The sequence below is a fragment of the Capra hircus genome, chromosome 5 (genome assembly GCF_001704415.2).
Source record: "Capra hircus breed San Clemente chromosome 5, ASM170441v1, whole genome shotgun sequence".
In the NCBI taxonomy this organism is placed as follows: Eukaryota; Metazoa; Chordata; class Mammalia; order Artiodactyla; family Bovidae; genus Capra; species Capra hircus.
Genome location: NC_030812.1, coordinates 103,110,051 through 103,130,582, shown reverse-complemented (window position 1 = coordinate 103,130,582; position 20,532 = coordinate 103,110,051). Strand labels below are relative to the sequence as shown.

At 44.2% G+C, this 20,532-nt stretch overlaps 1 protein-coding gene across 1 annotated transcript in view; it reads right to left on the bottom strand.

Annotated features, from left to right (window-relative positions):
* Window positions 1-20,164, bottom strand: part of VWF (von Willebrand factor) — a 150,430-nt gene extending 130,266 nt beyond the window's left edge. The window contains exon 1 of the mRNA XM_018048607.1: window positions 20,147-20,164. The gene's annotated coding sequence lies outside the window, so the exon portion shown is untranslated. The remainder of the gene's footprint in view (window positions 1-20,146) is intronic.

Here is a 20,532-nt window from a genome sequence, read left to right as displayed (position 1 = left end):
TCAACTCTTCACATGAGGTGGCCAAAGTATTGGAGTATCAGCTTCAGCATCAGTCCTTCCAATGAACACCCAGGACTGATCTCCTTTAGGATGGACTGGTCGGATCTCCTTGCAGTCCAAGGGACTCTCAAGAGTCTTCTCCAACACCACAGTTCAAAAGCATCAATTCTTCTGTGCTCAGCTTTCTTCACAGTCCAACTCTCACATCCATACATGACCACTGGAAAAACCATAGCCTGGACTAAACAGACCTTTGTTGGCAAAGTAATATCTCTGCTTCTCAATGTACTATCTAGGTTGGTCATAACTTTCCTTCCAAGGAGTAAGCGTCTTTTAATTTCATGGCTGCAGTCACCATCTGCAGAGATTCTGGAGCCCCTCAAAATAAAGTCAGCCACTGTTTCCACTGTTTCCCCATCTATTTCCTGTGAAGTGACGGGACCAGATGCCATGATCTTCATTTTCTGAATGTTGAGCTTTAAGGCAACTTTTTCACTCTCCTCTTTCACTTTCATCAAGAGGCTCTTTAGTTCTTCGCTTTCTGCCTTAAAGGTGGTATCATCTGCATATCTAAGGTTATTGATATTTCTCCCAGCAATCTGATTCCAGCTGTGCTTCTTCCACCCCAGCGGTTCTCATGATGTACTCTGCACATAAGTTAAATAAGCAGGGTGACAAACCTTGACGTACTCCTCTTCCTATTTGGAACCAGTCTGTTGTTCCATGTCCAGTTCTAACTGTTATATTATTCAGCCATAAAAAGAAGGCAATCTTGTCATTTGCAACAACATGAATGAAACTTGTGGGCATTATGCTAAAAAATCAGAGAAAAACAGATGCCAAATGATCTCACTTATATGTGAAATCACAATGGTGTGATTACTCACCTAGAGCCAGACATCCTGGAATGTGAAGTCAAGTGGGCCTTAGAAAGTATCACTACGAACAAAGCTACCGGAGGTGATGGAATTCCAGCTGAGCTATTTTGAATCCTAAAAGATGATGTTCTGAAAGTGCTGCACTCAATATGTCAGCAAATTTGGTAAACTCAGTAGTGGCCACAGGACTGGAAAAGGTCAGTTTTCATTCCAATCCCAAAGAAAGGCAATGACAAAGAATGCTCAAACTACTGCACAATTGCACTCATCTCACACACTAGTATAAGAAATGCTTAAAATTCTCCAAGCCAGGCTTCAGCAATATGTGAACCGTGAACTTCCAGATGTTCAAGCTGGTTTTAGAAAAGGCAGAGGAACCAGAGATCAAATTGCCAACATTCACCAGATCATCAAAAAAGAGTTCCAGAAAAACATCTATTTCTGCTTTATTGACTATGCCAAAGCCTTTGACTGTGTGGATCACAATAAACCGTGGAAAATTCTGAAAGAGATGGGAGTACTAGACCATCTGATCTGCCTCTTGAGAAACCTGTATGCAGGTCAGGTAGCAACAGTTAGAACTGGACATGGAACAACAGACTGGTTCCAAATAGGAAAAGGAGTACGTCAAAGCTGTATATTGTCACCCTACTTATTTAATTTCTATGCAGAGTACATCATGAGAAACGCTGGGCTGGAAGAAGCACAAGCTGGAATCAATTGCCAGGAGAAATATCAATAACCTCAGATATGCAGATGACACCACCTTTAAGGCAGAAAGCGAAGAAGAACTAAAAAGCCTTTTGATGAAAGTGAAAGAGGAGAGTGAAAAAGTTGGCTTAAAGCTCAACATTCAGAAAACTAAGATCATAGCATCCGGCCCCATCACTTCATGGGAAATAGATGGGGAAACAGTGGAAACAGTGGCTGACTTTATTTTGGGGGCTCCAGAATCACTGCAGATGGTGACTGCAGCCATGAAATTAAAAGACACTTACTCCTTGGAAGTAAAGTTATGACCAACCTAGATAGCACATTGAGAAACAGAGATATTACTTTGCCAACAAAGGTCTGTTTAGTCCAGGCTATGGTTTTTCCAGTGGTCATGTATGGATGTGAGAGTTGGACTGTGAAGAAAGCTGAGCACTGAAGAATTGATGCTTTTGAACTGTGGTGTTGGAGAAGACTCTTGAGAGTCCCTTGGACTGCAAGGAGATCCGACCAGTCCATCCTAAAGGAGATCAGTCCTGGGTGTTCATTGGAAGGACTGATGTTGAAGCTGAAACTCCAATATTTTGGCTACCTGTTGCGAAGAGCTGCCTCATTTGAAAAGACCCTGATGTTAGGAAAGATTCAAGGTAGGAGGAGAAGGGGATGACAGAGGATGAGTTGGATAGATGGCATCACCGACTCAATGGACATGAGTTTGGGTAAACTCCAGGAGTTGGTGATGGACAGGGAAGCCTGGCGTACTGCAGTTCATGGAGTCACAAAGAGTGACTGATAATGTGAAATCTAAAACACAAAGAACAAAACAAGAAACTAAGCTCATAGAAACTGAGAAGAGATTGGTGGCTGTCAGAGGCAGGGGGTAGGACAGGGCAAAATGGGTGAAGCGAGTCAAAAAGCACAAACTTCCAGCTATAAACTACGTAAATCATGAGATGGATTGTACAACACCGTGGCTATAGTTCAGTTCCGTTCAGTCGCTCAATCGTGTCTAACTTGTTTAACTCAATGCAACTATGAGCCACTCCGTGTAGGGCCACCCAAGCCGGACGGATCATAGTGGAGAATTCTGACAAAATGTGGTCCACTGGAGAAGGGAATGGCAAACCACTTCAGTATTCTTGCCTTGAGAACCCCATGAACCGTATGAAAAGGCAAAAAAATAGGACACTGAAAGACTATAGTTAATAATACTGTATCGCATATTTGAAAGTTGTTAAGAGACTGGATCTTAAAAGTTCTCATCACAAGATAATAAGTTGTGGTGACAGATGTTAACATGTTAACAAGACAGAAGTGATCATTTCACAATATAGGCAAATGTCAAATCATATATTGGACACCAGAAACCAATATAATGTTACATGGCAATTTTATCTTTTGGAGCAGGGCACACGTTGTGAAGCTTGGTGAGCTCTTAGTTCATTTATCAAGGACTGAACCCAGACTCCGGCAGTGAGAGCACTGAGCCCTAACTACTGTATTGCCAGGGAATTCCCTTTCTTTCTACTTTTTAAATTATATTAATATCTTAATTTTTAAAAAATGTAAGGTACGGACAAAGTATCCAGTAGCATCAGATAAGAGATATAGAAAAATGATTCACATAAAAGGAAAAAACCCCTTTGGCCAGTACACATATGAAAAATCACTCAACCCCACCAGGAAAATCCAAAATAAAACCACATAGTTATCGTCCCATCAGATTGGCCAGGATGTGGGGCTATTGGAACTATTTGCTCTTGCTCGGACAAGTGGTATATCACTTTGGAGGAAAATATGGAAACAGCTATTAAAGATGTTCTTCCCGTGGCCTAGCACACGCACTCTTAGGCATATCCACTGGAGAAACTTTCACCTACATCCACAAAGCAACTTGCACAGAGTGTCCACTGCAACAGTGAGTGTAGTTCACAAGTGTGTAAACAACTAAATACACTTCAACAGTATGAATAAATAAATGGTAGTACAATTATACTAAACAACAGTCAAAAATAATCAAGGCTATATCTACCAACAAGAATAAATCCCCAAAATAATGCTGAGCAGAAAATAAAAGCAAGTGTTAGAGCATTTCTGCAGCTCAATAGCATTTCTGTGAAGCGAAATAAAGACCATGGAAAATAAAACAGTAGGAGAGTGTTAATCAGTCGGTCGTATCTGACTCTTTGCAATCTCATGGACTGTAGCCCACCAGGCTTCTCTGTCCATGGGATTCTCCAGGCATGAATGCTGGAGTGTGTCATCATTCCCTTCTCCAGGGATCATTCCCACCCAGGGATCAAACCCAGGTCTCTTGCACTGCAGGCAGATTCTTTACCGTCTGAGCCACGAGGGAAGCCCCAAAGCAATATATTATTGCCTATAAATACATTTAATTGCAGGAAAAGTCAACATGCGTGGTGGAACACCACTAAATTCATGGTAGTGACCACCTTTAGGGAGGAGGACAGAAGATGGGACCCAGACAGTGGCACATGATGGGCTATACCTCTCTGTGTATGTTTTATTTGCTTAATGATTTTGAAACTATGCAACAAGTATGAAAACACATTAAGATGGCTGGGACATTCTGAGATATGGATGCAACCTAAACTTCCATCAACATATGAATGGATAGGGAAGATGTGGTACATGTATATAATGGGATACTACTCAGCCATAGAAAAGAGCAAAATAATGGCCTTTACAGCAACATGGGTGCAACTAGAGATCATCATACCGAGTGAAATAAGTCAGAAAGAGACAAATGCCGTATGGTAACATTTACATATGGTGTCTAAACTAAGACGTAAATGAACATATGTATGAAACAAACAGAATCAGGGATATAGAGAATAGAGTTGTGGTTGCCCAGGGAGTGGAAGGCGGGAGGTTGGATTGGGAATTTGGGATTAGCAGATGCAAACTGATAAACAGAATAAACAACAAGGTCCTACTGTACTGCACAATGAACTATATTCTATATCCTATGATAAACCATAATAGAAAAGAATCTATCACTTTGCTGTAAGGCAGTAATTAACATAGCATTGTAATTAAACTATACTTCAATAAAACATAAATTGTAAAAACAGATGACTATAACATGGATATCTTTACATTGGCCTCTCTAGTTCTGGGGACAGTTGAAATTTTCCCTTACAAAACAAAGCCCTGAAGCCAGTGACCTTGGCATGCTGGCTTTGCTGTCGCAAACAGCAGAGGGACCAGCATCCTTACAATCCATTTTCACACACAAGTTCTATTGCCTTAAAACAGATACCTAGATGTGAAAGAAATTACTGGGTTAAAAGTGAAAAAGAAACTTGTTAAGACTTATATACATCCTGTCAAGAATTATATCGATTCACCCTTCCATGGAATTTTATTAGTTACGGACTGAATGCTTGTATCATCCCAAAATTCTTTGTTGAAGCCCTAACTCCCAATGCAATGGTACAAGGAGATGAGACCTTTCAAGGTTAATTAGGGTTAGAGGAGGTTGTAAGGATGGGCCCCCATGATGGAATTAGCGCCCTTATAAAAAGGGTAAGAATCACCAGAGTTTTCTCTACCCATCAAGTGAGGACGCAGGGAGAAGGCAGCCATCCACAAGCCAGCAAGCAGGCTCTCACCAAGAACTGAATCTGCCAGTGCCTTGATCTTGGACTTCCAGCCTCCAGACCACCAAAATAAATCTCTGTTGCTTAAGCCATCCAGTCTATGATATTTTGTTACAACAGCCTGAGCTAAGACAATTATCCTTTTCTTATTACTACTTGGTAATGTAACTGGCAAAAACTGGTAAAAGATTATTTTTGAATATTCATCCCATTAATTATTGGGGGATGTTTTCTAACATTGCCCATTTGTGTTTCTTCTTTTGTGAATTTCTGGCTAGTGTCTTTAGCTCATTTTCAACAGAGATGTTTACCTTTTCCTATTGATTTGTAAAAGCTCTTCAGAAATTAGAATAATTTTTTCCTCACATTAATATGTGAACTTGTTTCTCAGTTCTTCATTTACCTTTGTTTATTATGGTGACTTTTTATGTTACAAGAGTTTGGGGGATTGTTTGATGTTCTCGGGACAGGGGAGTGTTAGCTATCACAGGTGCAGAGTAAAAGTACAACCACAAAGTGTTTGAGGACATCCCTGGTGGTCCGGTGGTTAAGATTCCATGCTTCCGCTACAGGGGCATTGGTTCAATTCCTGGCAGGGGGGAGTTCCACATGCCTCCCAGTGCAGCAAAAAACACAGTGTTTGAACGGAAACACAGTGAAAAGTCAAATCTCCCTTCCTTCCAAGTGAGTGACCAACTGTCCCAGTTTGCCCTGAATAGAGGGACTCTGGGGACATGGAGTTTCATTACTAAAACTGGGACAGTTCTCAGCAAGCTGGGACAGTTGGTCACCCTACCAGCTTCCTAGTTCTCTTCTCGGAGGCAACACTGTCTCCAGTATCTTGGGTAGCCTCCAAAAACATTCAGTTCAGTTGCTCAGTCGTGACTCTTTGCGACCCCATGGACTGGAGCATGCCAGGCCTCCCTGTCCATCACCAACTCCCAGAGTTTACCCAAACTCACATCCATTGAGTCGGTGATGCCATCCAGCCATCTCATCCTCTGTCGTCCCCTTCTCCTCCTGCCCCCAATCCCTCCCAGCATCAGAGTCTTTTCCAATGAGTCAACTCTTCACAAGAGGTGGCCAAAGTATTGGAGTATCAGCTTCAGCATCAGTCCTTCCAATGAACACCCAGGGCTGATCTCCTTCATAATGGACTGGTTGGATCTCCTTGCAGTCCAAGGGACTCTCAAGAGTCTTCTCCAACATCAGTTCAAAAGCATCAATTCTTCTGTGCTCAGCTTTCTTCACAGTCCAACTCTCACATCTGTACATAACCACTGGAAAAACCATAGCCTTGACTAGACGGACATTTGTTGGCAAAGTAATGTCTCTGCTTTTGAATATGCTATCTAAGTTGGTCATAACTTTCCTTCCAAGGAGTAAGCGTCTTTTAATTTCATGGCTGCAGTCACGATCTGCAGTGATTTTGGAGCCCCCCAAAATAAAGTCAGCCACTGTTTCCACTGTTTCCCCATCTATTTGCCATGAAGTGATGGGACCAGATGCCATGATCTTAGTTTTCTGAATGTTGAGCTTTAAGCCAACCTTTTCACTCTCCTCTTTCAGTTTCATCTAGAGGCTTTTTAGTTTCTCTTCACTTTCTGCCATAAGGGTGGTGTCATCTGCATATCTGAGATTATCGATATTTCTCCCGGCAATCTCGATTACAGCTTGTGCTTCTTCCAGCCCAGCGTTTCTCATGATGTACTCTGCATATAAGTTAAATAAGCAAGGTGACAATATACAGCTTTGACGTACTCCTTTTCCTATTTGGAACCAGTCTGTTGTTCCATGTCCAGTTCTAACTGTTGCTTCCTGACCTGCATATAGGTTTCTCAAGAGGCAGATCAGGTGATATGGTATTCCCATCTCTCTCAGAATTTTCCACAGTTTATTGTGATCCATACAGTCAAAAAATATTACAAACATTTTAAACATTCATCTTCAAATCTGTCGTGTGGAATCACAACTTGCATTGGCAAGATGCATCACATCCCTTTAATTTCTTTAAGTCAGATAAAATCTAACCTTCTTCACAATTAAGGTGACCCAAGAATCCAGGAGGATTATGGAGGGCTCAGAAAACACTGACCTCAAATCTTAAGGCCACCCCTCTTGCTGCTCCTTCCTTCCCAAGCCCACATGACTCCTGTAAAGACCAGTAGTCTAAGGACTTTCCCAGCAGTCCAGTGGTTAAGGCTCTGTGCTTTCAACACAGGGAATGTGGGTTCTATCCTTGGTCAGGGAACTAAGATCCCATATGTCTTGCCAACTGGCCAAAAATCAGTGAATAAAGGCAAGTAGTTCCAGGACCTGTTGGCAGGACCTCTGGGTCTGGCAGCCACTGGCTCCCCAGGCCACTGCTTTAACTCCAATAAGAACAGGAAAACAGTGTTAGCCAGGTGGAGTAAGGGAGCAGGGTGGGCCCGGGGACCCTACCACTTTTTTTTCTATGGATCCTCCTCCTTCTGAGCCTCACGATCAACACGCTAAACTGCCTCCTGGGCCCCCACACACATCACCACCCGATCCCACTGTGCACCCCACTCATGGCCCAGTGGTCTCCCTCCCCTGACACCTCCTGTGCTCACTCACAGGACTCCACCAACCAGAGGGCCCTCTCTCTCCCCCTCTCTTCCCTTCTGCTAATTACCCTTCCCCCAAAGAGCCGAATCATTGGAAAAGACGCTGATGCTGGGAAAGGTTGAGGGCAAGAGAAGAGGGCAGCAAAGGATGAGATGGTTAGATAGCATCACAGACTCAATGGATACAAGTTTAAGCAAATTCCAGGAGACAGTGAAGGACAGGGAAGTCTGGCATGCTGCAGTCCATGGGGTGAGTTGGACATGACTTAGCAACTGAACAAAAATAGCATGCTTTCCATGCGTTATTTTACTCAATCCTCCTATATAGTTTCCTGGGGCTCCCGTAACAAACAAACTATCACAAACGGAGTGGCTTCAAACCACAGAAATGTAGTCACTCAAAGTTCTGTAAGAGTCTGAAATCAAGATGACAACAGAGAGTTCCCTGGCAGTCCAGTGGTTAGGACACAGTGCTTCCAATACATGGAGTGAGGGTTTGAACCCTGGTTGAGGAACTAAGATCCCACATGCTGCGAAGTGGCTGGGAAAAAAAAAAAGATGGCAACAAGGCCAAGCCCCTCCAACGGCTCTAAGACAGAGAAGGAGTTTCCTGTCTCTTCCAGCTTCCAGGGGCTCCAGACCTTTCTTGGCTTGTGGCTAATCGCTCCAGTCTCTGCCTTGTCTTCACATAGTCTCTCCTTCTCGTTCTGAGTCTCCCCTGTGTGTTTCTTAAAAGGACACATGTCACAAGAGCCTACATAGGTAATCTAAGGCACTCTCATCTTGATTTCCTTAAGTATATCTGCAAAGACCCTTTTTCCAAATAAGATCACACCCACAGGTCCTGGGGGTGAGAATGTGGACATATGTTTGGAGGAGGGGGCACCATTCAACCCATTACACCTCCTAACAACCAATCATCCCAGAGACGAGAATGCTGAGGCTCAACCGGGCTATGTAACTTGCACAGGACCACCCCACTGTGGCCAGTTCTGAACTCATATCTCTCTGATGCCGAGTTCGTGTTTTCTCTCCTACAAATGTAACTATTCTGGAAGTCTTTTCTCCTTCCTTCACTCCCTCATGCCCCACTGACCTGTCTAGAAACCACTTTTCTGTCCTTCGACCACCCTGATATCTCTAAGGGAACCCATCTCGCCACGTATTTTCCTCTTTAACTTGCCTCTCCTCTTTGCTCTCCTGCAAGAAGGACCACACCTTACCCATCCCTGTATCTTTGAAAGCGTGTGGCTCTGAGCATGGATCATAATAAGTCTTCTGTAAATGCTAGTTGAACTCCCTGCAATGTTTAATTAGCATAAAATACTTAAAAAGGATCTCCAGGACTGATATCACAAGGAAACGATTGCTCAAAATCTGAGAGAGTTGTCAGCTGCTCTCCAATTTGTCAACACTGAGGTTAAAAAAAAGCACTCACCCCTAGGTCAGGAGACGTTGCAAAGGGAAAGTCGTGGGGTTGCTCTGCCAGAGGACAGTGACATCAGACCCAGTCACACACCCATTTGTCATTCGGCAGCCGTAACTGGTATGACTCTCTGGACTATTTCTAAATGACACTGCAATTTCTATTTTTTCAGGGTGTAACACTCCTGACTAGAATAGTAACACTTTTTGTTGTTGTTTAGTTGCTAAGTCGTGTCTGACTCTTTGCAACCCCATGAATGGTAGCCAGGCTTCTCAGTTCATGGGATTTCCCAGGCAAGAATACTAGAGCAGGTTGACATTTTCTCCTCCAGGGGATCTTCCTGACCCGGGGATCAAATCAGAGCCTCCTGAATTGGCAAGTGGAATCTTTACCACTGAGACACTAATATTTTCCCTAAAAACAGCAGAACCTAGATAAATACAGCTGGGACTCCCCATCTGATAAGAAGTCTCCTCCGGAGCCACGTGATCAGTCATGTCCGACTCTTTGTGACCCCAAGGACTGTAGCCCAACAGGCTCCTCTGTCCATGTGATTTTCCGGGCAAGAATACTGGAGTGGGTTTCTATTTCCTTCTCCAGGGGATATTCCCAACCCAGAGATCGAACCCACATCTCCTGTGTCTCTTGCATTGCAGGCAAATTCTTTACCTGCTGAGCCATCATCAGTAAGAAGGGAGCTGTGTCAACCACTAACCACAGCAGAGGTGCTATGGGCAGAGGGCTCAGGGCTGCAAGGTGATCAACTTGACTCCTCCTGTCACCACAAGGGCCATTTTCTTCAGGAAACTCCCAAGTCAGAGACCAAGTCATCAAGTTTCACATTTGACAGCTTAAACCCTGTGGTTTCAATAAATATTTTACATATTAAATGCAATGGTGCAGTTAACACTTCCACTGCAGGGGGGCATAGGTTTGATTCCTGGTCAGGGAATAAGATACCCTGCATGCCTCAAGGTAGCCTACAAAATATAATCAGATAAAATGAATAAAAGAATGCTATTTGACATGAAAGCTGTAGACGGTCGCCCATAGCAGCCCTGAGCTACCGGAGTGTTTAGGTCACATTGACAAACAGTCTGGGGCCTAACTGCATTGACATGATGGAGGCTCCACCAACTCAAAGCACATCTCTTCTGCCCCCACCCATGGCAACCTCTCCTTCCTCTGCCCTCTCACCACTCATTTGACAAGGACCCACAAGGTTCAGTTCAGTTCAGTCGCTCAGTCGTGTCCAACTCTTTGAGACCCCATGAACCACAGCATACCAGGCCTCCCTGTCCATCACCAACTCCCAGAGTTTACCCAAACCCATGTCCATCGAGTTGGTGATGCCATCTAACCATCTCATCCTCTGTCGTCCCCGTCTCCTCCTGCCCTCAATGTTTCCCAGCATCAGGGTCTTTTCCAAGGAGTCAGCTCTTCACATCAGGTGGCCAAAGTATTGGAGTTTCAGCTTCAACATCAGTCATACCAATGAACACCCAAGACTGATCTCCTTTAGGATGGACTGGTTGGATCTCCATGCAGTCCAAGAGACTCACAAGAGTCTTCTCCAACACCACAGTTCAAAAGCATCAATACTTCAGCGCTTAGCTTTCTTTATAGTTCAACTCTCACATCCATACATGACCACTGGAAAAACCATAGCCTTGACTAGACGGACATTTGTTGGCAAAGTAATGTCTCTGCTTTGTAATATGCTCTCTAGGTTGGTCATAACTTTCCTTCCAAGGAGTAAGCGTCTTTTAATTTCATGGCTGCAGTCACCAAAAATAATTCTGCCACTGTTTCCACTGTTTCTCCATCTATTTGCCATGAAGTGAGGGGACCAGATGCCATGATCTTAGTTTTCTGAATTTTGCACTTTAAGCCAACCTTTTCACTCTCCTGTTTCACTTTGATCAAGAGGCTCTTTAGTTCTTCTTCACTTTCTGCCATAAGGGTGGTGTCATCTGCATATCTGAGGTTATTGATATTTCTCCCGACAATCTTGATTCCAGCTTGTGTTTCCTCTAGCCCAGCGTTTCTCATGATGTGCTCTGCATAGAAGTTAAATAAGTATGGTGACAGCCGTACTTATACAGCCTTGACTGTATACTCCTGTATACTTAACAATATATTCCTTTCCAATTTGGAACCAGTCTGTTGTTCCACGTCCAGTTATAATTGTTGCTTCCTGACTTGCATACAGGTTTCTCAAGAGGCAGGTCAGGTGGTCTGGTACTCCCATCTCTTTCAGAATTTTCCACAGTTTATTGTGATCCACACAGTCAAAGGCTTTGGCATAGTCAATAAAGCAGAAATAGATGTTTTTCTGGAACTCTCTTGCATTTTCGATGATCCAGAGGATGTTGCCAATTCGATCTCTGGTTCCTCTGCCTTTTCCAAAACCAGCTTGAACATCTGGAAGTTCATGGTTCACTTATTGCTGAAGACTGGCTTGGAGAATTTTAAGCATTACTTTACTAGCATGTGAGATGAGTGCAATTGCGTGGTAGTTTGAGCATTCTTTGTCATTGCCTTTCTTTGGGATTGGAATGAAAACTGACCTTTTCCAATCCTGTGGCCTGGAAAATTACAAATTTGCTGGCATATTGAGTGCACCATTTTCACAGCATCATCTCTTAGGATTTGAAATAGCTCAACTGGAATTCCATCACCTCCACTAGCTTTGTTCGTAGTGAGACCCAGAAGGTATCAGTCATCAATTTTTGTGTTTTCCTATAAACATAGCAGAGACATTTCTTTGCCAACAAAGGTCCGTATAGTCAAAGCTATGGTTTTTCCAGTAATCACGCATGTGTGTGAAAGCTGGGCCATACAGAAGGCTGAATGCCGAAGAACTGATGCTTTTGAACTGTGGTGCTGGAGAAAACTCTTGAGAGTCCCTTGGACTGTAGGAGATCTAATCAGTCAATCCTAAAGGAAATCAACCCTAAATATTCATTGTAAGGACTGCTGATGAAGCTGAAGCTCCAATACTTTGGCCACCTGATGTGAAGAGCTGACTCATTAAGAAAAGACCTTGGTGCTGGAAAAGATTGAGGGCAGGAGGAGAAGTGGATGACAGAGTACAAGATGGTTGGATGACATCACTGACTCCATGGACATGAGTTAGAGCAAACTCCAGGAGACGAAGAACAGGGAAGCCTGGCATGCTGCAGTCCATGGGGTTGCAAAGAGTCAGACACAACAGAGTGACTGAACAACAACAAACACACGGTGTTCTGTTGCCTTGTCTCCCTAATCAGCCCACCAGTTCCATGAAAATAGGAATGAAGTTTGGAAACAGCCTGGCTTCCCAGATGACACCCCGCTTCCAGGCATGAAGGGAGGACCCTTGGCAAAAGCGACACTTCAAATACCTGAGCCTCAGCCCCCTGCCCAGTGGCGTCTTGAGCTCGCCCCTTGCCCAGGGCAGCCTCACACCAAGGAGATGGAACCCCACTCCTAGAAGCTACTCTGTAACATCTTCTTAAATACTGACAATGGGGGGCGAGAGGGTCAAGGGACAGAGCCCTCACCTTCCTCCAGGATGGTGGCCACAGAAGGCCTCAGGAAGAGGCAGGGTTGACTTGACCTGAGCAGGGTGGGTAGAATTATTTTTTTTAATACTTGATTATTTTTATTAAATATTTATCTATTTATTTGGCTACATCAGGTTTTAGTTGTGGCATGTGGACTATAGCTCCCTACCAGAGATTGAACCCACCCCCACCCCCAACCCCTACCCTCCCACCCCCCATCCCCCTCCAGCCCCCACCCTCCACACCCCACCCCCCTACCCCCCACCCCTGCCCACGTCCCTGCATTAAGAGCTGGGAATCTTAGCCGCTGGACCACTAGGGAAGTCCCTACCTCTTTAACATTATAAAAGCAACATGTGTTCACAGTAGGAAGGAAAGTATGGACAAATCAAAATAAGAAAATAAAAGTCGCCCATAATCCTACTACCCAGAAACAACCACCATCAACAGTTCATAGTGCTGCTTTCTTATCTTTCTAATATATATGCAATGTAATTGTTAAATAAAATTTCCTTATACGGGGGATTTTGTAGTCTGCCATTTTGGCTTTTGAATATATCAAAAGTGTTTCTCAATGCATTAATATTTTGGGGTTTTTGGCTTTTGTTCACTACGTATCTCACTTTATGATATTCCACAAATTCAGCCAGCTCTATTTACATATCATTGCATGTATATTTAGGTTGGTTCTACTTTTTTCTTTTTATTCACAATGCTGCTGCATTCAAGATCTTGTAATAACCAGTAATGAAAAAGAATCTTTAAAAGAATATATATATATATATACACACATATATTCTTTTATATGTATGTATATATATACATATACTCACACATATATATAACTGAATCACTTTGCTATACACCTGAAACTAACACATCAGTGTAAGTCAACTATACTCCATTAAAAAAAAATTTTTTTAAGCAGTGCTGCAATGTTTATCTTTGAAGCCGTGTCTATGCACAGCCCTTGGGGTTATTTCCATAGTATGAAATTCCTGCCCCTGGAATTTCTGAGTCAACAGTCATCCACATTTTAAAGCTTTTGATGATGGGGCTAAATAGGATTGTGAAAGATAAAAATGAGGGCAGAGGGCCTTTCAGATGCAAAGAAAGAAGTAAAAGCATAGAAGCAGGAAAGTTGTGGGTGTGTTAAAATAAACAAAATGCCAAATGGGCTGATAGTTAATGCATGTAAAGGCGACTAACAGGAGAGAAGATCAGAAAAGCAGTAAGACAGTTTGTCAAGGACCTTGAGTCAGGGTTCTAAGGGCCTGTGAGCATCCTTTAGGCTCTGGGCCAGACACTCTGGCTGTGGTAGATGAGGACTGTAGAGAGGCTGGATGGCTAAGGGAGACCAGTCAGGAGGCTGACAGACTCTTCCAGAATAGGTGCAGTGAGGATCTGAAGAGGGCCATGGGCTTGAGAAAGGACAGGTACAGCGCCCATATAAATACCTAAAGATGTCTTCATTCTAGTCCCCAAAACCTGTGAAAGTCACCCTACAAGGCAAAAGGGGGACTCTGCAAATATGATTCATTAAAGATATTGAGGGACTTCCCTGGTGGCCCAGTGGCAAAGACTCCAGGATCCTAAGGCAGTGGCCCTGGGTTGGATCCCTGGCTGGGCAAGTGGATCCCACATACAGCAACTAAAGACTGCATGCCCACATTAAGACTCGACACAACCAAATAAATAAATACAAAATAAAATAAAGATACTGAGATGGGAGGTTATTCTGGATTGTCCATGGAACCCAATCGAATCACAAGGGTCCTTACATGAAAGGTAGGAGGATTAGAGTCAGGGAAGGTGTCTGCAGAAGTAGAGGTTTGAGGGATGAGCAGCCAAGGAAAGAGGGAGCCTGGAGAAGCCAGAAAAGGCAGGTGACATTTGCTCCTCTGGAACCTGCAGAAGCAACACAATTCTGCCCACCCTGACTTGGACTCATTTCAACCTTCTTTTTTTTAATATTTATTTATTTATTTGGTTACACTGGATCTTGGTTGAAGCATGAGGGATTTTTAGTTGAAGATTCGAACTCCTAGTTGCACCATACAGGACCTAGTTCCCTGACTAGGAATCGAACCCTGGCTCCCTGAATTGGGAGTGCAGAATCTTAGCTACTAGACCATCAGGGAAATCCCCCCCTTTCAGACTTCTAACCAGAACTGTAAGATAACAAACTTCTATTGTGTTAAACCGTTGAGTTGGTGGCAATTTGTTTGAGCAATGATAGGAAACTCACACTGACAGAGCACTCTGCTCTCGTGGGAGGCAATTCCAGGCAGCACTGCTAAATTGGTGTCCAGAAAAGAGGATGTGCTATGAGCTCAAGGAAGAGGGATCCTTGAGGGCCTAGGCATAAGAGCCTGAAGAACTAAGCTGATGAACAACCAGAGAAGAAGCACACATGGGAAGGTGTGACCGTTGGAGGTACTTGGGGCAGTGTTACCCTGAGACAGGGGGATGGATGAGTTGACCTCTGCCTGCCTGGGGAGTGTAAGTTCTCCAGGGTGGAGCTAGCACAAATGCAAGAGAACTTCAAGATTTCCCAGCAGGGCCCATCTTTGTCTTTTCCTTACATCATTGTAGCATCTCTTCTCCTATGTCAACTCCACAGGAAAGAGAGCTTTCTTGCAAGTTTACACCAAATAAACAGGCCAAATTTCTCAAGCCAGGCTAGCAGCTCCCAAGTACACAGCTAATGCCTCTGCTAGAGGGAAGCCATCCTCCTCCACTTCCTCTTCTCCAGAGACTTGTGTGGGCGAAGCGGTATGCTCGCTTCCTGCCTTCGTCACTGCCATCAGAGTAATGGAATGCCCACTATCAAAAGAACGCACAACTTCAGGCTAATCTTCTCATGTTCTCAGTGACTATGACACCACACTATTATAGCCACAGCATAAGAGAGGGCTCAGGCCACTCTATCTTGTGGCGTTTCTAGTCCTAGTAGCTCAATAGGATGTTTGACCCACTATCCTAGGAGCAGGGGTTCTAATTTCACAGACAGAAAATTACAGATTCTAAATGTGTATGCATGCATCTTGTAAAATAGCTTCAAAACACATAAACTGATTTTAAAGTCTTTCTCCAGACTCCCCTGGTGTCCAGTGGTTAAGAATCCATCTGCCAATGCAGGCAACACAAGTTCGACCCCTGGTCCTGGAAGATTCCACGTCGTGGGCAGCTAAGCCCGTGTGCCACAACTGCTGAAGCTCGTGTGCCCTAGAGCCCGTGCTCCACAAGAGAAACCACCACAGTGAGAAGCCAGTGTACCACAACTAGAGAATAGCCCTCGCTCGGCACAACTAGAGAAAGCCCATGCACACCAGTGAAGACCCAGGGCAGCCAAAAAATAAGTTAAAGAAATAGCACCTTTCAATACCATAAAGATAGCAGATTGACAATACGTGAGGTACCTGACTTCTTTAAAGTGTTCATACTCTTGGTCCAGTAAATTCCATTTCTAGGAACTAGCTTAAGGAAACCGTCTACAATGAGGACAGAGATCTGCCTCCTAGATAATCACTGCAGCATTGTTTCTGATCATCCAGTGAGAGCACAAGCACCCACAACATCCCAGTTTCGGAGATGAGTCAAAGAACTTTTGGCAGACACATGGGATGGATTATCACGTAGCCTGGAGAAACAGGGGCGAAGAACAGTTACAAAAGACACAGGGAAATACCTGTAGTATGATCTTAAATGAAAGGAGACAATCTCAACTACGTGAAATAGATGTAGAAGAAAACATTGGCAAGAAAACCACTAACATCTTTTGCACTGTTATCTCTAGATGGCGGGAGGGTGTCACTTTCTTACGCTTCCACTTTTTTTGGCAATGTGTTTACAATAGGATGTAATGTCTTTAAAAGGGGTGTTTACATTTTTAGGGGCTTCCCTGGTGACTCAGATGGTACAGAATCCTCCTGAAATGCAGGAGACTAGGGTTCGACCCCTGGGTGGGGAAAAACCCTTGGAAGAGGGAATGGTAACCCACTTCAGTAGTCTTGCCTGGAGAATTCCATGGACAGAGGAGACTGGTGGTCTATAGTCCACGGGGTCACAGAGAGTCAGACACAACTGAGTGACTTTCACATCACTTCACTTCACATTTTTAATGCTAGGAAAAACAGGGAGAGGGGAGAATAAGCACAGAAGGTTATTGAGGATTTAACTTACAGGTGACGTTGCAGATCTGAGAAGAAGGAAGAAGAATGACCTGTGAATTCCAAGGAAAAAGAGAGATGCTTTCTTAATCCAGTCAGATTCTTGCTTTCCGAAGAGGAGATAAGGTGGGAAGTGGGGGGAATAGAAAGAAAAATCCTAAAAAAGGACAGTTTTACCAAAAAAGTTGGATTTACTTTGTATACCCCTTTACAGTGAACCCAACCTAGCAATGCCTCTGTTTGTAACAGTCCCAGGCTGGAAAGTACCTAAACATCCACCCACAGTTGATGGGTAAGTACACTGTGGTGTGCTCACATGGTGGTTATCGCTTAGCAGTGAGAACAATCTATAACCTCACATACCAGTAGAGGTGAGCCTCACAAATAGAGCGTTGGGTGAAAGAAGTCTGACTCAGAAAAGTACTTCCTGGATACCCCATTTGCACAGAATACAAAAATGGCAGATCTGTGCTGTTAGATGTCAGAAGAGTGTTCCCTCGGTGGGAGTGATGAGGGGAATGGCTAGAAAGGTGCACGAGAGGAGCTTTTGGAGTTCTGGTGATGTTCTATTTCTTAACCTGGGTCCTGGTGATGAGAGGGAGTGCTTCGTCTGTGAATAAATATTGAACTGGGTGCTTATAATCTGAGTACTTTCTCTATGAATATTATATCAATATAAAGTTTTCAAAATGAAAAATGAAAAACAATAACAGTGCCTGGAAGCATGCTTGGAATTTATCTTCCCTTAATTGGATAAAGGTCCTGAAAAGATACTGGGCTTCCTAGAATTTTTATTAATAATTCAAGTCTCTGAAGCAGTGTTCCAGACAAGGCAGCATCTAATTAATTTCAAACTCCTTGTTCTGAAGCTGACTTCCTGCTCCAACTGGCTGCTTTGGACAAAATCTGCTTGCCTCTCACACAAGGGCACCCCCATGGGATCTTCCCAACCCAAGGATCGAACCCACACCTTTTGCATCTCCTGCACTGGCCAGCGGGTTCTTTACCACTAGTATCACCTAGGAAGCCCGCACCCCCACCTACCACTGTTAATTAGATGACATAATTTGATGTATGCCATATATACAGATGTCAGTGTGACATCACATGATGGGGTATGCTGCTGCTAAGTCGCTTCAGTCGTGTCCGACTCTGTGCAACCCCATAGACGGAAGCCCACCAGGCTCCCCCGTCCTTGGGATTCTCCAGGCAAAAACACTGGAGTGGGTTGCCATTTCCTTCTCCAATGCATGAAAGTGAAAAGTGAAAGTGAAGTCGCTCAGTCGTGTCCGACTCTTTGCGACCCCATGGACTGCAGCCTACCAGGCTCCTCGGATTTTCCAGGCAAGAGTACTGGAGTGGGGTGCCATTGTCTTCTCCTATGGGGTATAGTGTAACTTAATGGGAGGGAAAGAAAAGGTGTGAACACAGAGCTTATTTGGAGGTGACACTGTCTGATCCTCACTCTGAGGATCCTAATCCAGGGACCAGCTTCGTTGACTACACTAAAGCCTTTGACTGTCTGGATCACAACAAACTGTGGAAAATTCTTAAACAGATGGTCTAGAATACTAGACCACCTTACCTGTCTCCTCAGAGACCCATATGCAGGTCAAGAAGCAACAGTTAGAACCAGACATGAAACAACAGACTGGTTCAAAATTGGGAAAGGAGTTCATCAAGGCTATATATTGTCACCCTGCTTATTTACTTTCTATGCAGAGTACATCCTGCAATAAACTGGGCTAGATGAATTACAAGTTGGAATGAAGATTGCAGGGAGAAATATTAACAACCTCAGATATGCAGATGATACCACTTTTATGGCAGAAAGCGAAGAGGAACTAAAGAGCCTCTTGATGAGGGTGAAAGAGGAGAGTGAAAAAAACAGCTTAAAACTCAACATTCAAAAAACTAAGATCATGGCATCTAGTCGCATCAATTCATGTCATGGAAATAGTGACAGATTTTATATTCTTGGGCTCCAAAATCACTGTGGATGGTGACTGCAGCCATGAAATTAAAAGATGTTTGCTCCTTGGAAGGAAAGCTTTGACAAACCTACACAGTATATTAAAAAGCAGAGATATTACTTTGCCAACAAAGGCCCATATAGTCAAAGCTATGGTTTTCCCAGTAGTCATATACAGATGTGAGAGTTGGACCATAAAGAATGCTGAGCACTGAAGAAATGATGCTTTCAAATTATGGTGCTGGAGAAGAATCTTGAGAGTCCCTTGGACAGCAAGGAGATCAAACCAGTGAATCCTAAAGGAAATCAACCTTGAAAGTTCTTTGGAAGGACTGAAGCTGAAGCTGAAGCTGAAACTCCAGTACTTAGGCCATCTGGTGTAAAAAGCCAACTCACTGGAAAAGACCCTGATGCTGGGAGAGATTGAGGGCAGGAGGAGAAAGGGGCATCAGAGGATGAGATGATTGGATGGCATCACTGACTCAATGGACATGAGTTTGAGCAAACTCCAGGAGATGATGAAGGACAGGGAAGCCTGGTGCACTGCAGTCCATGGGGTCACAAAATGTCAGACATGACTGAGCGACTGAGCAGAACAACAAACCCAGGTACCTAAATCCAGAACTCCCACTGCCTGTGCTCCTGGAACCACTCTGCAGTCCGAATACGTATCAGATATCTGGGCTGGGTCTGGGGACGCAAAGATGAGCCAAACTCCGTCATCCTCTGCTCTCAAGCAGCTTACAGTCTAGTGACAAGAATGACATACATTTCAACAAATCATATAGCTACGAATGGTGATAAGATAGTGGTACTATGGATATATACCTGCAACAGAGGGTTCCAACCTAAATTGATGGGGAAGGGGTGCCAACTGAGCTGAGTTCTAGAATAAATAGATTAAAATCAAGAAAAAGATGGGAAAAGCCCTTCAGGTCTTGGAATCAACATGGGGCAAAGGCCCAGTGGCCGGAGGAAGCTGCCTATGAAGAACCCAAAAGATGGTTTGCACGGCTGGAGCACAGGACACAGGGCTGCATGCAGCACGAGCTGCAGTGGTAAGAAGGTACCAGATGCGACGTGAATCCTTTCTGTCTTCAGGGCACTTTCACCACCACCAGGTGTTAGCAAGAGCCGGCAGAGTCCCAGCCTGCAGCGGAAGCAGTGCACGCTCTGGAAAGTGACTTGAGAAGCTACACAGGGAGGATATGGAAAAGCCAGTGCTCACCCCTTGCTGTTCTGCCGTGTTCTCTGCCCTGCGTCACCTCTGCACCCCTGTATCCAGTCCAAGCTGAGCCTTCCTAGGGCCCTGCCCTCAGATCCAAGGCAGAGACTCCGGGTCACGAAGCTGCAAGACCTTCCTTCTCTGACACTCTCCCAGGGGGCGTCCCGAAAGTGCCGATGCATTCCTGCATCTCCGGCTCCGTTCTCCCTGCTTTATACCATGAAACACCGGCTGGACTCCTTTGAGCTCAGACTTCCTTGGTGGGAAAAGCCTTTGGGATGACAGGGTTTGGCTGGACCGAGCAACCTGGCCTTTAATTCAGTTACTCCCCATTTCCAGATGTCGGCTTTGAAACACAGCAAATGCCCCTGGGCCAGTGACATCCTCTC